A 16,943-nucleotide genomic window follows, 5' to 3' on the forward strand; every position below is an offset into this window, starting at 1 on the left:
TTTAAAAGCAGGAGGAGGAGGACACTCAGCATGATATAGGGAATATTCCCCCAGCTCCCAGCTGAGTGCTGAGCAAAAATGTGTCTCCAGCAGGAATTTTTGGGTGAGGAAAGCAAGAGGATGGGAGCTTAGAGCAAAATAATGCTGGAGTGATTGTGGTTCCCTGCTACAAGTCCAAGCAGACTCCTCTCAACCCAGCACATCTTTGTCTTTGCAGCAATGAAGCTAAATGCAATGTCTTCCCTTGTCCCTTCCCCACAGCCTGCAGAACATCACAGCACCTGCACTGCAAGCAGTGATGCTGACGTTGGACCTTTGCTCATAGCTCTGAGTTTGCTCTGTGCTTCCCCTCTCCCCTCACAGCATCACAGCTCCCTGATAGGAAGCAGCTGCCCATGGGGTGTTTTTAGGTCACGGTCATTGCTAACCCTGCTGAATGGTGACCAGCAGATGGCAGTGGGACAGTCATTGCAGAACAGCCAGCAGCTCTGACCTCACTGCACAGTGATCTATTTAATCACAAGCATCAGATGTAGTTAAGAATCACGTTGTTGCACAGTCTCATTGCAGGTTGAGCTCCTGCCAGCTGCAGGGGGAAAAACACAGGGGAAGGACAGTGGGGCTGAGCGCTGCCACTGTGGGGATTTGCTTGTTTCAAGGCAGTAAAAGACACTATTGAAAGAAAAAGAAATACAATAGTCAAAGCAAGTTTATTTTCACAGAAGAGGGTCTCTGGTGGAGTTTTATTCGTGCTTTTCATCTCATACTGCTTAAAATTCTCTGCATTAACATCAGTGCAGCGGATGGGGACTGAACTAATTTCATTTGGGACCCGCAGGATAAATCCTCCTCCAGGGGATGCAACTTAAACATGAAGCCGATGTGCTGCCCTGTTCCCATAGTTGTGCTGCTGTTTTGGTACCTTGTGAGCAATGCTGGGGGTAGAAGCCCTTCCCCTGAGGAGGCAGAAGAGGAAAGCCAGATGTACGGAGCAGAGGGCTGCATTCCTCTGCTGCTAGATACTCCAGCATCTCCACCCTCCAGCTGTTACCCAGCCCGAGGAAGTCCAGTCCCAGCCTTGCTGAAGCTACACCCTATCCCAAGAAGCAGAGGAGCCTTAAATGAGCTGCTTCACTGATGGGAGTCCCATAAGCCCAAGCAGCCAGGTCTGAGTCGCCCCACGTGTCGCTTCCAGGGTGAAATTTGAGGGCTCCGATTTCTTACTGCCTCTAAATTCATCTGAGAAGGTGCCCTCGCTTTGCCCTTGCTACTCAGTGTCTCAGATCTCACACGTTTCCCTGGCACTGAGATGCCAGTGATAATGTCCCGAGACATCCTTCAGTCTTGAGAAACTGGTGCAGCCCTCATCGGGTTACGGTCCCTCTTGTCATCTGGATTCTATTTACTCTGGAATGTGGCACAGGGGTTATCCCACCTGCTTCTCACAAAGGGAAGAAATAACCATTCCCTGTCCCTTGTCAAGTGCCAGAGCTCTGAAGCAGGCTGTCATCTCCTGCAGGTGTCTGATGTCATTGCCACCTACCTGGCAGGAACAAGAAGGTTTAGGACTTGCTGCCTTTGGCTCATCTCTCTTTCTCACCTGTCTCATGAGTAGGATGGAGCATTGGTCTGAACTGCTGGCTTATCCTATGTAAATCCATAGGAGCCTTAATCTCTCCAGCAGGGTTTGCATGTGAGTTGGGTTGCTAGAGATTATCAAATCAGAAAGAACTGCCCCATGGGAAAGCTGGGAATTTATCCAAAACCAGAAAGCACTTCTAGAGGCCAACCAGCCAAAATCTGATCAGCTCACAGGGCTTTGAGTCCACAGGCTAAGCCAGCTCATGTCACTGTTTCTCTTAAAATGAGAGATGTGTTTTTCTTTATGTAGATATTATGTAGTTATTCTCTGGAATAACACAATCCTGGATGCTGTAGGAGAAGACCCACTGTGTTATTCAACACTGCAATGTGCTGGTTTTGCTCCAGCCGCTCCTCCGGTGGTACTGCTGCTCTTTAAGGAAGGCAATAGACTGTATAGTTATCACCTGAAATGGGATAAAATCCCTCCCACCAAACTATACAACCTACTACCTCACCTCCACAGAGCAGTGCAGAGGTCTGGTGTGATTCCTTGGCTTTGTGGAAGGTCAGGATTTCTCGTACCACCCATCTCCATGCTTTGTGTCGAAGCAGATGAACTGAAGATCTGACTGTCTCCTTAGGAAAGACAGTAGATTGTATAGTTAGCTCAGAGGGAGGATAGGACTCCACAACTATTCAATCTACTACCTCAGCCTCAAGGACAGCTTGGGACCATTGCCATCTAGTGCAACAAGATGATCCTTATCCAGGTACTGACTCTGACTGCTCAGTGGCTCCTGTGAAGAGAAATGCATAGAAATCCATCAGGCTTCATGCTGCTAAAAGAAGCAAGTCTCATGCTCAGCCTTGTTGGGGAGCTCCCTTTCTTCCTTATACCTCCTTCAGTCCACTTGGACTGTAATTTATCCTTGGCAATCATGCTGGCTGTGAACCTCATGCACCCAAGGGCTTATGGAAACAGCAGCTCTGCAGATAGAGCCTACAACCACGCACACAACAAGCACAGCCTTCCTGAAGCTGCAGCAACACCAAATAATATACAGGCAAGCTGACCTCACCTCTTGAACACACAGCATATCTAGAACAAACCTGCCAGACTAGATAAGATAATCCATCAATTTAGCTGTTATGCACTCCAGGGAACTGAGCAGATTAGAAATAACTGAGTACAAGGAAGCTTTTAGGCTGCACATGTAATGGTATTGAGTATATCAAGGCAGATCTCATTTCCCAAACAAATGAGAGCAACATGCAGGTCCTTTAATGCTATAGCACAGCCAGGCACTATTAGCGTGGAGCAGAGACAGGCTGGCTTCCCCCCAAGCCCTTGGCTCACCTTCTGAGGCTTTTTCATTCTCTCTACACCTAACTACAGATGCAAGGTATTACGCTGGCGGTTTCAAAGATGCTTGAGGTTCTCTTGCAATGAGAAAGATTTCCCCTTGAAGATTAAAGCAGGATCTAAGGAAAAGGGAACCACCAGCAGCACAGCAAAGACCCAAAGGACTTCCCAAAAGAACTCAGCACTGGGAAGCTGGAGGGGTCCCATCTGCCCACGGCTGGATGGGAGATGCAGGAGCTAAGGCCTACATCAACAGAGGGACAGAGCAAACCTATTGAATTGCATTTCCACAGCAAACAGCAGGCACAGTGCATGAGTGAGATACCCAAAGCTCTGGTCAGCTGTTGCAAATAGGGTCCCTAAGGTGAGAGCTTAAGATGGGCAGGAAAATGAATATCTCTGCATCGAGGCTTGGAAAGTGCCCATGTTCCTTCGCCAAGCTGTCCAGAAGTCCTTCTCAACTAGCAGGCAGCACAGCACAGTTAATTCTTTTAATTTCCTTTGACAAACTCAGCCTTGGGATGACCCACTGTGCCAGGCCATCTGGCCCAGGCCTCTCCCTGCATGATATCATATAAACAGTGTCAGAAAATCAGCGTTGCAGGACTGATTCCTATAGCATCAAAGCACCCAACTCATCCACGGTGCCAAGCGCTTTGAATCCCAAACTGCCTTCTGATGGGAAATAAGATCCTTCCTGTTTTATTGGCTTAGCAAATGATGCACAGAGGTTAAACCTCCCTCCTTAATGCTTAATGCAACAGCCAGAGCTGGTCTAAAGATGGAGAAAGAAGCAGTGATGTGACCAAACCTGCCAGAGATCCTATGGATGAGTCCATAGGAAAGATGGCTGTGGGACCAGCCCAGCAGGTCCTGGGCACCTTCCCACCATGATGGCTTTTAGGCATAAAAACCTTCCCTTCCTGCACTCTGAGCCACACCATTTATGAGTGCCTAAATACAACACTGCTCTGCAAAAATCAAACAGCCATAAGGATCTACAGGGATCAGACACCTAGGAGACGTCTCATGGCGGACCCACAACTGTCAGTGGGTCTGAAGGCCGAGGAGGCCCAGCAGAGCCTCTGCTTTTTAAATCATGGTGCTACAGAGCTTGGGAAAAGAGCTGGAATAGCTTTGAGGAGCTGATCTGGCTTATTAAGGAGAACTGAATGAAATGGTGGAGGAGGGAGGGGGGGGGAGGAAACCATGCAACAACAAGGTCGCTCCGTTCAAAGCAGGCGCAGCTTTCAGCCTTTGTATAGCAGCAGAGCTGAGCTCGGTGCCAAAATGTGCCGGGCACAGGCAGGACTTCCCAAAGGGAAATGCTGAGTCTCTGAGAGCCCTTTCAGCCCCATAAAGCCACAGCAGGACAAGGCAGAGAGATGCAGGGGAGCACCGAGCTGCCCGCAGCCGCTGCCGGCTCACACAAAATGGCTGCCCGACGGCCATTTTGTCGCCGTGGCTTTGCCGGTGGGGAAGGCCGTAGTGAGATCAAGTGGGGAAATGAAAAGCAAATGGATAAAAAAAATAGGGGGAAAAAGAAAAAGAAGAAAAAGAAAAAGAAAAGAAGTTGGGAAAGTTTTTAGGAGCTCCTGTTGGGTGCAGTGGTGCTGTGTGCTGGGAAAGCAAAGTGGAGCTGAGTGTGAAGATGCCAAAGAGTTAAAACTAGAGGCACTGCAAAGAGGCAAAAGGGGAGATGGGCACCGAAACTGGGGAAGTTCAACCCAAAAACAGCCCCACGTCTCAGCAGTGATTTCCTCCGTGTGCTGTAATGTCAGCAGATCTCCACTTGTTTATATTAAACACTGAAACAATTAACAGGTATCCTGATGAATTCCTGCTCATCTGATAGGGGTTGTCTCGAGTCCTGTTGGATGTTTGTAAACCTCTCAATCTACATTAATCAATGTGGTGTTTTTACCTACAGTATGTGAATCTATAACATGCTCCTAATGCTGTTTATCCTTGATTAACCCTTCATAAACCCATTATTAAAGGTGACCACAAACCCTGGTCAATCAGCGTATCACACTTTCCTGAAGGAAAAATAAACATCCCAGAAGTTTTTGTTACAAAATGCTGTTGATGTTTCATAATTCCTTATGATAAAAATCAAAGAGAAAATAGGAAAAAAAAGAATTACTTTGAACTGCTCTGGGTTCAATTCTATGGGATAATGCAATTCGATAAGATAACATGAGGCTAAGGGAGAACACAATGCTATAGGATAACAGAATTGTATAGGAAAACTGAATGCTATAGGATGACGGAATTCTATAGGATAATGCAATGCTACAGGATGACACAATGCTATAGGACAACAGAATTGAATAGGACGATGGAATTCTATAGGATAATGCAATGCTACAGGATGACACAATGTTATAGGACAACAGAATTCTATAGGAAAATGGAATGCTATAGGATGACAGAATTCTATAGGAAAATGCTATGTTATAGGATGACGCAGTGCAATAGGACAACACAAAGATCTACACAGAGAACATCCTGCAGTATTCAGTAGGACTCTTCCATTATTTCTGCTCTCCTTCAGTTCAAAACCTGTTTGCAAAAGGGCTCATGTCTACCCCTAACATATATTTGGACCAGAACATGGAATTTGCGACGCAATCCCGGCGCCCACCGATGCACCCCAACTCCAAGACCACCATTTCCACCACAATCATCCTTCTATAAGAAAGCCAAGCAGATACGGAGGCAAATACCTTTCTATGCAAGGACAGCGATCCCCCCGCTCCTGTTTTTTGCTCCCAGCATCTCTCCAGACGTCCAGCAACCCTTCCAGCAGAGGTGAGACCACCCTAATGCTGACCCACAGCAGAGCTGATCCCCGTTATATCACCAGAAATCCATTCCCTTCTGCCATCCTGGGAGCAAAGAAAGAGCCGCGACTGCGAACTGTGAAGCCATCCCAGCAACTGAAGGAAATGCAGAATCACTTAAAAAAAAAAGAAAGGAAAAAAAAAAAAAAGGCTTTTATTTGGCGCATGTTCTGGTGGGGTTGGGTTGGTTGTTTTTTTTTGCCATCCCTCTGCGTAATGTTGTATGGAAACACCACCAAGTTCATTGCAACTTTTTAAGGCACATTGCTGGCCGGGGTTTGTTGTGTTGTAGGATATGCATCCTTGTAGTAAATAGTTTTGCTATCAAAGCACTGCACGGTCCCGGTAAGGAAGGAGAGTGCTTAAAAAGCCAGGAGCAGCTGAATCTTTTAGTATTTAAATGAAGATTTTTTTTATTCCCGAGATGAAAAACTTCTCAAGCAATAAACAAAACGAACTCAACCCCCCTAAATAATAATAACAACACACTCAGGATCCCATTAACTAAAGCCAAATCTGCAAGAAGGTCACATAGCCACCAAAAACGAAAGGACACACAACAGGTTAAACTGCTACCGTCCGGCGCTGACCGGCTCTAATCATACCAAGCCGATGTGTAAAACCATCCGCCCGTCCAAAAACAAATTAGACAACAGTTCTCGCTGGTACTTTCTGAATGCACAAGGAAGGAGGGCTGTGTTACTGAATGCAGCCAACAAACCTTTCCGTCCGGCTGTAACCGTGCAGCCCCGCGGCTCAGCGTGCACCCAGCAGCCTTACCCTGCTCACAACAAAAGCTCGCTTTGGCAATTCCAGGCATTTTCAATGCTCAAACATATGCCAAAACTGCCCACTCTCTGTCTCTGACTTTGGTCTCCTTCCAAAAGGTCCTTTTTTTTTTTTTCCTCTCTCTCTCTCTTTTTTTTTTCCCTCCCACAGCCGGTGCCACGTCGAGACGGGAGAGTTGGGCTCCAACATGGCCGCAGCCTCCAAGAAAGAGCCAAGTCCCGGCGTCCTCGCTTCCCCCTTCCAAGCTGAAAACAAAATGGCCATGCAGCCATTTTGTTCGCTGGAGATGGGAGGGAAGAAAGGGAAGGGAGGGGAAAGGGGAGGGTTGGATGCAATGGGAACGGAACAGCTTGGCAGAGATGCCCGGTTCTGTCCTCCCTGCCTCTTGCTTTGGCTTGAGTGGCCACATATGGGGCTGTGGGTCAGGGTTTCAAGCACACGTGAGCTGGTTGAGGTCCTGGAAAGGGATACGTGTCATTGCCAGGTCCTGGCAGCACCTCCATGACCAGCTCCATGGGGTTGTTCTCTGTGAATTGGGAGCAGGGCAGGAGAATGGAAACCAACCCGGTAACATCCAACTCCTGTACTTCCCTGTGAAGGAAATGGTGTGAATAACACCCTCAGGAGAGTGTGGGGAGGGGGAGAAGAACCCAGGGCAGCCAGCGAGGCCTTTGGGATACAGGTTCCCCAATGGTTGGATATGAAGAATGAACCATCTGCTTTCCCTTCCAAACCAAACCAAACCAAACCAAACCAAACCAAACCAAACCAAACCAAACCAAACCACATAAGCCATCTTTGATATTCCTGAGCAGTGTGTGAGCATCACCTGTACCCTGCCCATCGTCCACAATGTAGGTGAGGTCTCTTTGTGACTAAAACCAGCCAAACCAAAGCTGCTCAGACTTCTAATAACTGCTGTTTCTCACTATATCCCCAACTTCCTGCAGATGATCCTAAGATCTCCAGGTGAAAATGGCTGTGGATGCATTACTTCTTAAGTTGAGCATCATCTGTCAGCATTTGTCCCGACTTTCCATGCAGGCTTGGTGGGCAGCTGTGAGATCTCCTTCAAGGGTGAGTTTGTGCTATTTGTGCCAACAAAGTTTGGGAACTTTGAAGGTATTTGAGAGATCCAAGTCTTATTTGTTTCAGTGGGGTTTGGGACAGCAAAGCCTACTGATGAGGGGACATCTTCATGGCCCCCAATCTGCAGCCTGCACTGGTGGTAGACCAGATAATAATTACCGAATGCAGGAGCTGGTGGTCATTCTTCAGTGTGAGTCTACTTTCTGCCAAGGATCGTTGTTTGATGGTAGTTAGAACAAAGGATGCTGTTTGGCTTTGGATCAGAGATGGATGGGGAGAAAAAAAGACTGCCAAATTCTGTTTGAGACGAGGGCTCTTCAGACAGGGTCTGTGATGCTGCCAGGGGTCTTGCAAGCCAAAGTCCTTGTGCTTTAGCTCTGGATTTGTTCTTACCATGTTGTACAGCTGTGGCAGTCAGCTGCTCATCATCATGTGTTTGTGTCTTTGGACTTCCTCAGTATCAAAGCGTTCCCTCTGGCTGTTTACTGGAGTCTCTTCAGGTCTTCTCCTTCTGGTTATTCCCTCCATGTGAGCCCATACAAATGTAGCCCCACTGCCTTATTGCAGATGCTCCTCCTCCCCACACTGACCATTTGGCTCCTGGCTCATAAATTTTAGAGGGGATGAAAATGTGAGTAAGAAGCAAAGGAATTTTCTTCCTTTGATGCTGAGAAAAACTTTCCTTTTGAACAGGGAGGAAGGGTGTCAGCTTTATTCCTTAGTTGATGCAGGCACATGGGTGAACCCAAATGTTCCTCTGTATATTTGTGGGCTGATTCTTTTCTTCTTCAGGCTCATCCAGTGGCACTGCTCCCCATATCCCCTTCTCAGAAGTCTTTAGGACTCCTCCTCTGTTTTTGTCTATGGGGGAATGGTGTACAACAGCAAAAAGATTTGGGAAGAAAAACAGCAGACTTAACACAACTGCATTGCTGAGTTCCTGCATCTAGTCTTACTGAGTCACTTTGCCTTTGTTTTTGCTCCTTTGGGAGATAGATACTCCCTACCTGGGATGGTGGGAAGGTTAATTAGTTAATCTGCTAATTAACTGAACAGTATTTTGAACAACGTATTTGCTTGAGGCAATAGATTTCATGAAGGTCTGACACTGGCTTTGGATGGATGGGCTCATGGTTCTTATCAGCCACTTCCTCCTCTACCAGAGAGACAAGAGCTGAACTTACCTGCATTGCTCACACTGATGCTAGAGCTCACCTGAAACACAAATCAGCAGAGTCCCACGTCTTCCCTGCTTCATTTTCCACATCTCTGGGACTCATTAGATACTGAATTTGAAGCTGTTGCTGCAAGTGATTCCATAAGCCAAATTAGTTTCGATGTTGGTCAGTCCTGAGCTCATCCAGAGAACACTGGATGCATCTTCATGCACCTTCTGTGCCTGCTGAGGTGAAGTCACAGCCCATAGGGAAAGCTGTAACCTGGTTCTGTTGGTGTTACAGAGGTTGTTTGCCCACATTTTCTATAGTTCATGACAAAACTTCCCCTGTTCCAACTCCGAAACCATACATATTCCTGATTGCAGCCAAGTTTGACCACAGATACCATAACACAGATCAATCTCTTTCCTCTTTGTTGATGCAAAAATGCCTCGGAGAGATAATAGCAGTAAGTCTTTGCTGACTGATGGCACTGTGTTGGCTCTGAGCAGTCCGTGGGTTGGCCATCCTCCACTGCCATTTCCTAAAAGCAGCATTTTTCTGCTTGTTTATATTCCCCAGCCTTGTATGCAGCCATTGCCCAAAAGCCCCTCTCTGTCCAGAGAACAGGATTTACTGCTTCTGTTTCAGCAGTGGCAGAGCACAGAACAACGGAGGCCCTATGCAAACATGAGCTGCTGTTTTCTTTTGCTTTCCATTTATTCTTTAGTGGTAAATCACAGCACTCGAAAGCAAACAAAAATCAGAAGATCTAGGACCCAAAGTGCTGCCTTGAGCCACGCAACAGGGGATGACGACAAGTTGCATTGAGAAGCTAAGCAACAAATGGCCCTTGAAAGCAAAGATGTTTTCATCTCCGATGCATGGCTCAGATTGTTTCTGGCTGGGTTTTGGCTCTCTGTGAACAAGGCAGAAGCTTTGTGCTTGGATTGCTTAGCACACACAAGAGATCTGTGCTTTGCTTTGGGTAAGGACCGTCTTTATCTTCTATGTGTGGATGACAATGAATATGGTAGATCCCTCAAGATGCCCCAGTGACAAAATGTGACACAAGCAAGAGCTTGTTGATATTGTTTGAGTATAAAGGACACCAGGGCTGGGAATGGTTGCTGTTAGATTTTGTCTTGACTCTGCCACCAAGCCTGACCCTTCCAAAGACCCTAAAGAACCATTGCATTACAACAACAGATTGATCCACGTGCTAGCTCCTTCTTTGACCTCATTTCAGCCCAGGCTGACATCTGGCCCTGTGTTTTCAAGCCAACGCAGGGCTGACACAAGCTTTTTGCATAGTTGGGCAAGGTTTCCAAGGGAAAGAAGGTGGAATGACTCCTCAGGAAGCAGCATCAGCACCTATCGACTTTAACCAGCGTTTCTACAGAGCAAGACTGAAAGCTTGGTCCCTTCCACGACCAAGTGAGACAGCAGAACGAGCCGTGTTGTTGGGCTGCATGGAGCAGCCATGGCAGGCACAGATAAAAGCAGTGCCTGAGAGGCATCTGCCTGCAGTGGGGTGTGCGCTGCTAATGCGCAGGGATGAACAGATGGGTTGATTACACAGGGAGAAATGGACACTAATCATATCCAGATTCACCAGCTGCAGGATTTCCTCCTGAGCCCTGAAGGACAGGAAGCCCTTACCTGCTTCTTTATCCTGTCTCTGTTCATTAGGCCCTTCCCCCACCCTGGGAACCACGTCTGGGTTAATTCCCTGCACCCAGACCGCAAAGCTGACATCTAGATGGGAACATCCCACAGCAGCTCCAGCCCAGGGGCCATCCTGACTTTCAGCTCTGGCACAGCCTGGCTCATGTTTTCCTGCTTGGGGAACCCACTGCAAGACTCCTCCTGCCTTCAGTTGCCTCTCTGAACAGTGGAGAAGAATTTGGAGCCAATGAGAGCATGTTGTGCACCAAAGGCTGCATTGGGGATCAATGCATCGTCCACCACCATGTCCTGCACTGAGATGCAGCCACTTCTGATTTAACATCCAGTTTGTGTTTGGCACACACCCAGTGAAGCCAGGGAATAAAGAAGGATTTTGCAGGCTTAAAACATCAGAGACAACCCTCTGGCAGGCTGCACGATGATTCACTGGGCTGAACTGGGAGGTGATGTTGGAGAACTGAACTGCATTCTTGTTTCTGGGAGACTGAAACATCTCGAGTGGTCGGGTTTTATAGCCTGAAAGGAGCAAAAACCTCCCACCCTCCCTTATCTGTGTCTCTGTGCATCCACCCCAGCTCTCTTCAGCCACAGTCAGCTGCTCCCAAAGCAGAGTGGCTGCAGGGATGGACCGAGGTGATCCCCTATGGGGGAGTCTGAGCCCCATCCTCATCCACAAACAGGAGCCCTGGGAGCAGCTGCATGGCAATTCAAGCTGTTGGTCACACTGGCAGCTGCATTGCCCTCACTTTTGACAGTCTCCATATGAGAAATAAGCTTGAAAAATGCTACAACTCATGCCATGAGGCTCTGGGGGACCCTTTCTCCTTGCATGCTGAGGGTGCCTCTGTTCCTAGCCCTAGTCTTGTGCTGTCAGACTCAGTGTGTGGCAGCTCCCACACCATCCCTGGATGCCATGGGATGCCACGTGCTGCCCCTGCGAGCTGGTGCATGGATCTGAGCAAGCCAAGGCCAAAGGAGAGGAGAACCACTCCCTGCATTCTTGGTGTAATTCCCAGAACCTTCCTGGCTCAGCCAAAGCTGCTTCAGGTCCCCATGCCTGGCACTGAAACATCAGCACAGCCGTCCTATGAGTTTAAATCACCCCAGGATGCTGACTGAGCAGTCAACCACATTGAATGGAGCTGTAACAACCCTGCAGACCCCTCCAGGCAGGAGGAAGAGGAGGAAGAGCAGCATTTGGCACAGCCTTGAAGGTGGGGAGAAGCATCTCGCCCTGTCCAACCTCTTGGGCAGCTCCTCTGTTCCTAGCCTAGTAACATGGTGACACTGATGCACTGGCATCAGCCACAGCAGCAGAATGAAAGAGGTGACTTATAGAGAGTAAAAACTGCAGCAAGAAAGGTCAATAATGCTGATTCTCCTGCAGGTGAGCTGTGGGGTGGTTCAGTGGTGAGCTGGCACTGGGTACCCCATGTTCCCCATGGAGCTGTGAGCATCAGCTGTCCCTTGGATGTGTTTCTACTGGGATCCCACTCAACTTGTGCCCCCCAGATCCACTGCAAGAAGCTGGTAACTACTGGGAAGGCTGAGGAAGAAGCCCACGAAGGGCAGGTTTGCTCACCCTGCCTTTAACATCTCGTTTCTCCAGGAGAATTGATTGCTGGAGAGGTAAAGCTGATTGTATGGACTGTGCAAGCTGGTGGACGATGGTCCCCATGGGCTGCACACAAATGGAGCCCAGCAGAATCAAGCAAGTTTTACCAGAGCTTCGAGTTAAGAAAAAAAAAGCAAAAGAGAGAGGAAGAAAAAAAAAAAAGGAAAACACAATCCAGACTCTGCCTTGGCCAAACCTGCCCCTTTTAAGGAAAGGAAATTTCCCAGAGCCACCCTCGACAAACCTAAAGGCCTGATCCTGCTCTCAGGAATGTCAGTGCAAATCTAGAGCAGCTCTGCTGGCTGCTGGGGGGGTCAAGGCAGCCGTGTGTGTATCCAGCTCCTGCTTTCCTCCCCCCAGAGATGGTGCAGGGTTTGCACTACAACAGCCAGGGAGCAAACTCCAGGCTCAAAAGCAGTCAGCATCAGAACAGTCTGCATGCCAGTTACAAGGATTTAGCCTTTTTGCTGAGCCATGTTCTGGAAGCCTGAGCCCTGTTTTGCTCTGTGAGCTGCGTGCAATAAAACAGCTGCGTCCTTTGGCTGGATGGCTGCTATGGAGGGGCCACATGTTTTGCTTAGGACATGTCTGAAGTGTCTTCTTTGAGTTCAGACTTTGCTCAAGGGGCTGCCCAGAGCAGAGCACAGCAGAGCGATGCCAGCAGCTTCAGTGGGGCTTATTTTGGTAGCAGCCCTCTACCAGCTTCTCCCAGGGAAGCAAAAGAAACTGGGACCAAACTTGGAAGGGTCTGCCCCCGTTTAGGTCAAAAATCTGCAAGGGAAAAGCTAAAGAGAAGAGTAAAATGCTCACGTTCCCTTCTCATTAACATTAAAGGTCTGGATGTAAACCAGATGCAAATGGGCTCTGCTGCAGAGGGTATTCTGCCACATTCTGGGGTCAGATCTGACCACCCCCAGTTCCTGCTGACAGCAATGTGGGCATTCAGCTCCTCATCCAACCGCTGTGCAGCACGAGAGCCAGGGACCACAGCAATCAGCCTCCAAAATGGGAACTGCCAGCAAAGGCCACGGCCCTGAGCTGCACTGCCCCCAAAGAGGAGGTTGGAAGCTGAATTCAGAACCCACATCAACATCTACTCAGCCCACTGAAAGCACTGCTTTGCCCGAGAGCTGAAGAACAAGCGAATGGGAAGGTTCAGAGCACAACCAAAGCACCCCAGCATCCTAAATGCAGTGCACAAGGGAACGCATTAAGGCACCCAGCACCTGAGAAAGCATCTCTAGGAGGTGAGTGGGGTGTGAGACAGACTCAGGGATGTCCCCTGAAGAATGGATGGAGGTGAAGCTGAATTGGGGCGTTTGGGTGCTGTGCAGCCAGTTGTAAGGCTCTGCTGTAGGGCTGTGCGTCACTTGCTGAGAGAGAGAATATTGTTTTTGGAGAAGGGAGGAGGAGGGGGAAGGAGGAGGGAAAATTTGGTGAAGGAGGAGGGGCAGTTCGCATGGCTGCTGAGCACCTGCATGGTGCGTGGCAGGAAAGAGGCAGGGAGACCCTGCCCTGCAGACAGGCTGCTTTTGTTGCACCCCAAACGGGCCTCGATTAAGTGTGACAGAAAGAGGGCAGAGTCCCACACACAAAACCCCAGAGCTCAGCAAGACCTGGAGAGCTTCGGCACAGCGGGGAGAGGTGTGAAGCTCCGCGAATCACCCTTTGCAACACCCCATGTCTCATCCAGGCAGCCATCTCCAGAGCCTGGAGGCCACTATGGCAGCCCTCCCTGCTGCTCCCTTGCCCACCATTGCCCAGCACAGCCCTGTGCCCGGCTATGGGGCTCGGCCACAACCCATCCCGGCACGTTGTGCCAGCTTCTAAACAGTTAACACCACCAAAACCAGCCTGCAGAGGTTCCCTCATCCCCAGATCCCTTCCAAAAAAGAAACGATCCTCTTATCCTCTCCTCCACCCACCTGGACCAACTCCTGGCTCCCACCCCATGCCCACAACCAGCACAGGGCTCGGGGGGTCTATGGGCTCCCACCACGTTCGCCGCGGCTGCCATGTTGAATTGCAAATCCGACATGAGTCGACATCTTTCTTTTTCCCCCCTCCCTCCTCCACCCCCTTCCATGGTGGAAGCACAAAACACCCGCGTTAGGGTGGGAGGAAAAAGCACCTCGAGTGGCGCTCCAAGGTGGGACAGGAGGACACGTCCCCTGAGTATGGATCAATTGGAGTCTCAGCACCACGGGCTGCAGGGAAGGGGGTTGTTTTGGGGGTAAAAAGGCGGACTGCAGGAAAAACAAAGCGCCAGGCGCAACGAAACGCTACTTGAAATCAAAGGCAAAAAGCCACCCCAACCAACCAACCAACCAACCAACCAGCCAAGCAAAAAGAATGAAGAGCGAGGTTCGATTCCATACCGAGGCAGTGAAGGGGGAGGACGCACGGCCGAGAGAGTGGTTGTGTTGTGGAGCAGTGGCTGCTTTTTGAGCTCCGCTTATCCGGACAGTCACCGGGGAAGGATCCTTTTCCGAGAAAGGCCAGTTGGAGTGAGACAGCTCTTTTTTTTTCCTCCCCTTCTCTCGCGCTCTCTCTCTCTCCCCTTTTCCTTCTCCTCTCAGCTCAACGCCAAGAAATGGGCGGTGCCTGGATGCCAGGCTCCATCCGAATGAGACGCCGAAGGCCGGGGCAGGCTGGCACAAAGGAGAGCTGGCAGGAATTCCTGCACTCGTAGCTCCGATAAACCCACCCTAAAGAGTTCTACCCCATTCGGCCCCAAATGGAGCCAGCACAGTGTGCGTGTGGGGAAGTGGGGGAATAATAATAATAATAATAATAACAAAAATTGGGGCAGAAATAAAGCTGGGACCTTCCAGTGCGTCGATGCGGGTTAAACAAAAGGCCTGGGGATGTGGATAGGGCTCTATGCACCCCCCTACCCCCCCATGCCGTGTGCTCCTTCCCGCCCGCACGCCCCCTCATCCCGCCTCGTGTTTGTTGCAAAAAGGGCATAAAAAGGGCATAAAAAGGGCAAAAAAAGGGCAAAAAAGCCCAAAGCGACGCGTCCGCCATGAGGGCAGCACAGCAGCAACCGCCTCCATGGGGGCAGATTGGGGGTAGTTTGTATTTTAGGGCGTATTTGGGGCCTTTTTGTTGCCGCCGCGAAGCACATGGGTTGCGCCGATGATAAAAAGGGAGTCCCGGCGGGCCGGGAAGGGGGGCCATGGGGCTGAGAGAGCTGCTGGGGAGATGCCAAGAGCACGGAACAAAACACGTTTTCATCTCGCCCCGCACCAGGGGCCGAGGGGCGGCCGTGCACCCCGCAGCCCTCCAGGGGAGAGCTTGCCAAGCCCTCCTTGGCACGGCTCCCCCGAACAAAGCCGTCACCCATCCCCGAGCAGGCGCTGACAGTAAGCAAAGTGACAGGCGCATCTCCCGCATGTTAATCCAAACGGCGAGCGGTGCCAGCATCCCCCCCCTCCCCACCATCACCACAACCCCCTCCCCTTTACCCCCACATGCATGCATACCCCCATCCACCCCACCCTTGGCCTCGTGCAGGGCCTTCCCTTTGGGCGGGTTTAAATCAAAACCAAGCGGCCGAAGCTTCGGGGGGCTGAACGAGGCCGCTCGGTTCGGCGTTGGCGGTACCTGTTCCGTTCCCTCTTGTCTTCCTTTCTCTTTGGATGCGTGACAAGAGCCAACTCTCCTCTGGTGGGCTGTAGGGAGAAAGGCTGTAACCCTTTGCAGGAAGTTGGCACAGCTCCCAGGTAGGACTCGACTCCCACATGGCTCCCCCCAGCAGCCGCCGCCGTCGCTCCCTCCCTCCTCTCCCCACCCGCTTTGTCCCCAGGCCCGGTGTTACCCCCATAACATTACCCATAGGGTCGCCCCAACGCGTTGCCGCACTCTTGTACACGTACCCTTGAAGGATGACCTGGGCAACACAGAGAACAACAACTTCCTGCTCCGGCTCCCTCCAACGCCTGTTTCCACGCGGTGTACGGGGGGAGCTGGGAGGAGGTTTGGGGGTTTGTCGTCATTGAATCATGCTTTTTTTTTTTTTTTTCCCTTTTTTTTTTTTTTTTTTGACCATATATATATATATATATATATATTTGGGTTTGTCTGGTTTTTTTTTTTCTGCCGGACCCAACACGAAAGGAATTAAAATGGGAAGAGATAAGCTCCAAGCCAGCAGGACGATGCATGGGGGGTGGGAGATGAACGCAGCCCCATCTCACCCACCCCGCTTCGGAACCCCATCCATGTAACACTGCTGAATTAATCCAGTCCATAGTCCGGAGTCCCTCCAAGCTGCCAAGATCATCACAACAGGAAAGAAAGAAAACATGAGAGGCAGAGCGAGGCAGAGTCCTCACAATCGAGCAGCGAGAAGAGCAAGGAGAAATTAACATCCAATTAGCGCCGTGTTTAACGAGGGAGACAGAGGCGGCTGTTGTTTTATTGCCCTGTTCTTTTCAGGCACATCTGACAGGCAGCGGGGAAGGCACCCCAGCTCCAAGTGACGTCATCAGATTTTATTTTCTATATATATTTTCTCTCTTTTTTGGGATGTTTTTTTGCTTGTTTGTCTATTTTTCCTCCCCCCCCCCCAACATCTTTGCTCTTCCAAGTTTGAAGTCAAGGTCTCAGCAATGTGGCCAGAGCAATGCAGGGCTTTGGGCTGATGCCTCCATCCTCCATCCCCCCCCTTCTTCATCCCCAGCCCTGCAAAACAAACACCAACCCCAACCCAAAGTCTTTGTTCTTCCAAACAATAAAAAGAAAAGAAAAAAAAAAAGAGAGAAAAATGCAAATAATAAATAATAATAATAAACATTCAGGTCAAC

General features: G+C 49.7%; 3 long non-coding RNA genes across 6 annotated transcripts; 2 read left to right on the forward strand and 1 right to left on the reverse strand.

Annotated features, from left to right (window-relative positions):
* Positions 1-691: 691 nt before the first annotated feature.
* On the reverse strand, positions 692-16,084 carry LOC107324682 (uncharacterized). 4 transcript variants are annotated; one of them, XR_014938835.1, is made up of 6 exons: positions 16,014-16,074; positions 14,511-15,809; positions 5,677-5,909; positions 2,293-2,381; positions 2,100-2,220; positions 692-956 (listed from the first exon to the last, which is right to left on the reverse strand). It is a non-coding gene; the product is annotated as an uncharacterized LOC107324682 (long non-coding RNA). The 4 variants fall into 4 exon arrangements; XR_014938836.1 differs by lacking the exon at positions 14,511-15,809 and having other exon boundaries at positions 16,014-16,084; XR_014938837.1 differs by lacking the exons at positions 14,511-15,809; positions 16,014-16,074 and adding an exon at positions 6,515-6,628.
* On the forward strand, positions 13,198-14,965 carry LOC146754793 (uncharacterized). Its single transcript, XR_014938841.1, has 2 exons — positions 13,198-13,379; positions 14,712-14,965. It is a non-coding gene; the product is annotated as an uncharacterized LOC146754793 (long non-coding RNA).
* Positions 15,724-16,904, forward strand: LOC107324681 (uncharacterized). The gene is made up of 2 exons (XR_014938839.1): positions 15,724-15,860; positions 16,255-16,904. It is a non-coding gene; the product is annotated as an uncharacterized LOC107324681 (long non-coding RNA).
* The last annotated feature ends 39 nt before the right edge of the window (positions 16,905-16,943 follow it).

This window comes from Coturnix japonica, chromosome 38 (assembly GCF_054131305.1).
Source record: "Coturnix japonica strain WE chromosome 38, WE-NBRP24, whole genome shotgun sequence".
NCBI lineage: Eukaryota > Metazoa > Chordata > Aves > Galliformes > Phasianidae > Coturnix > Coturnix japonica.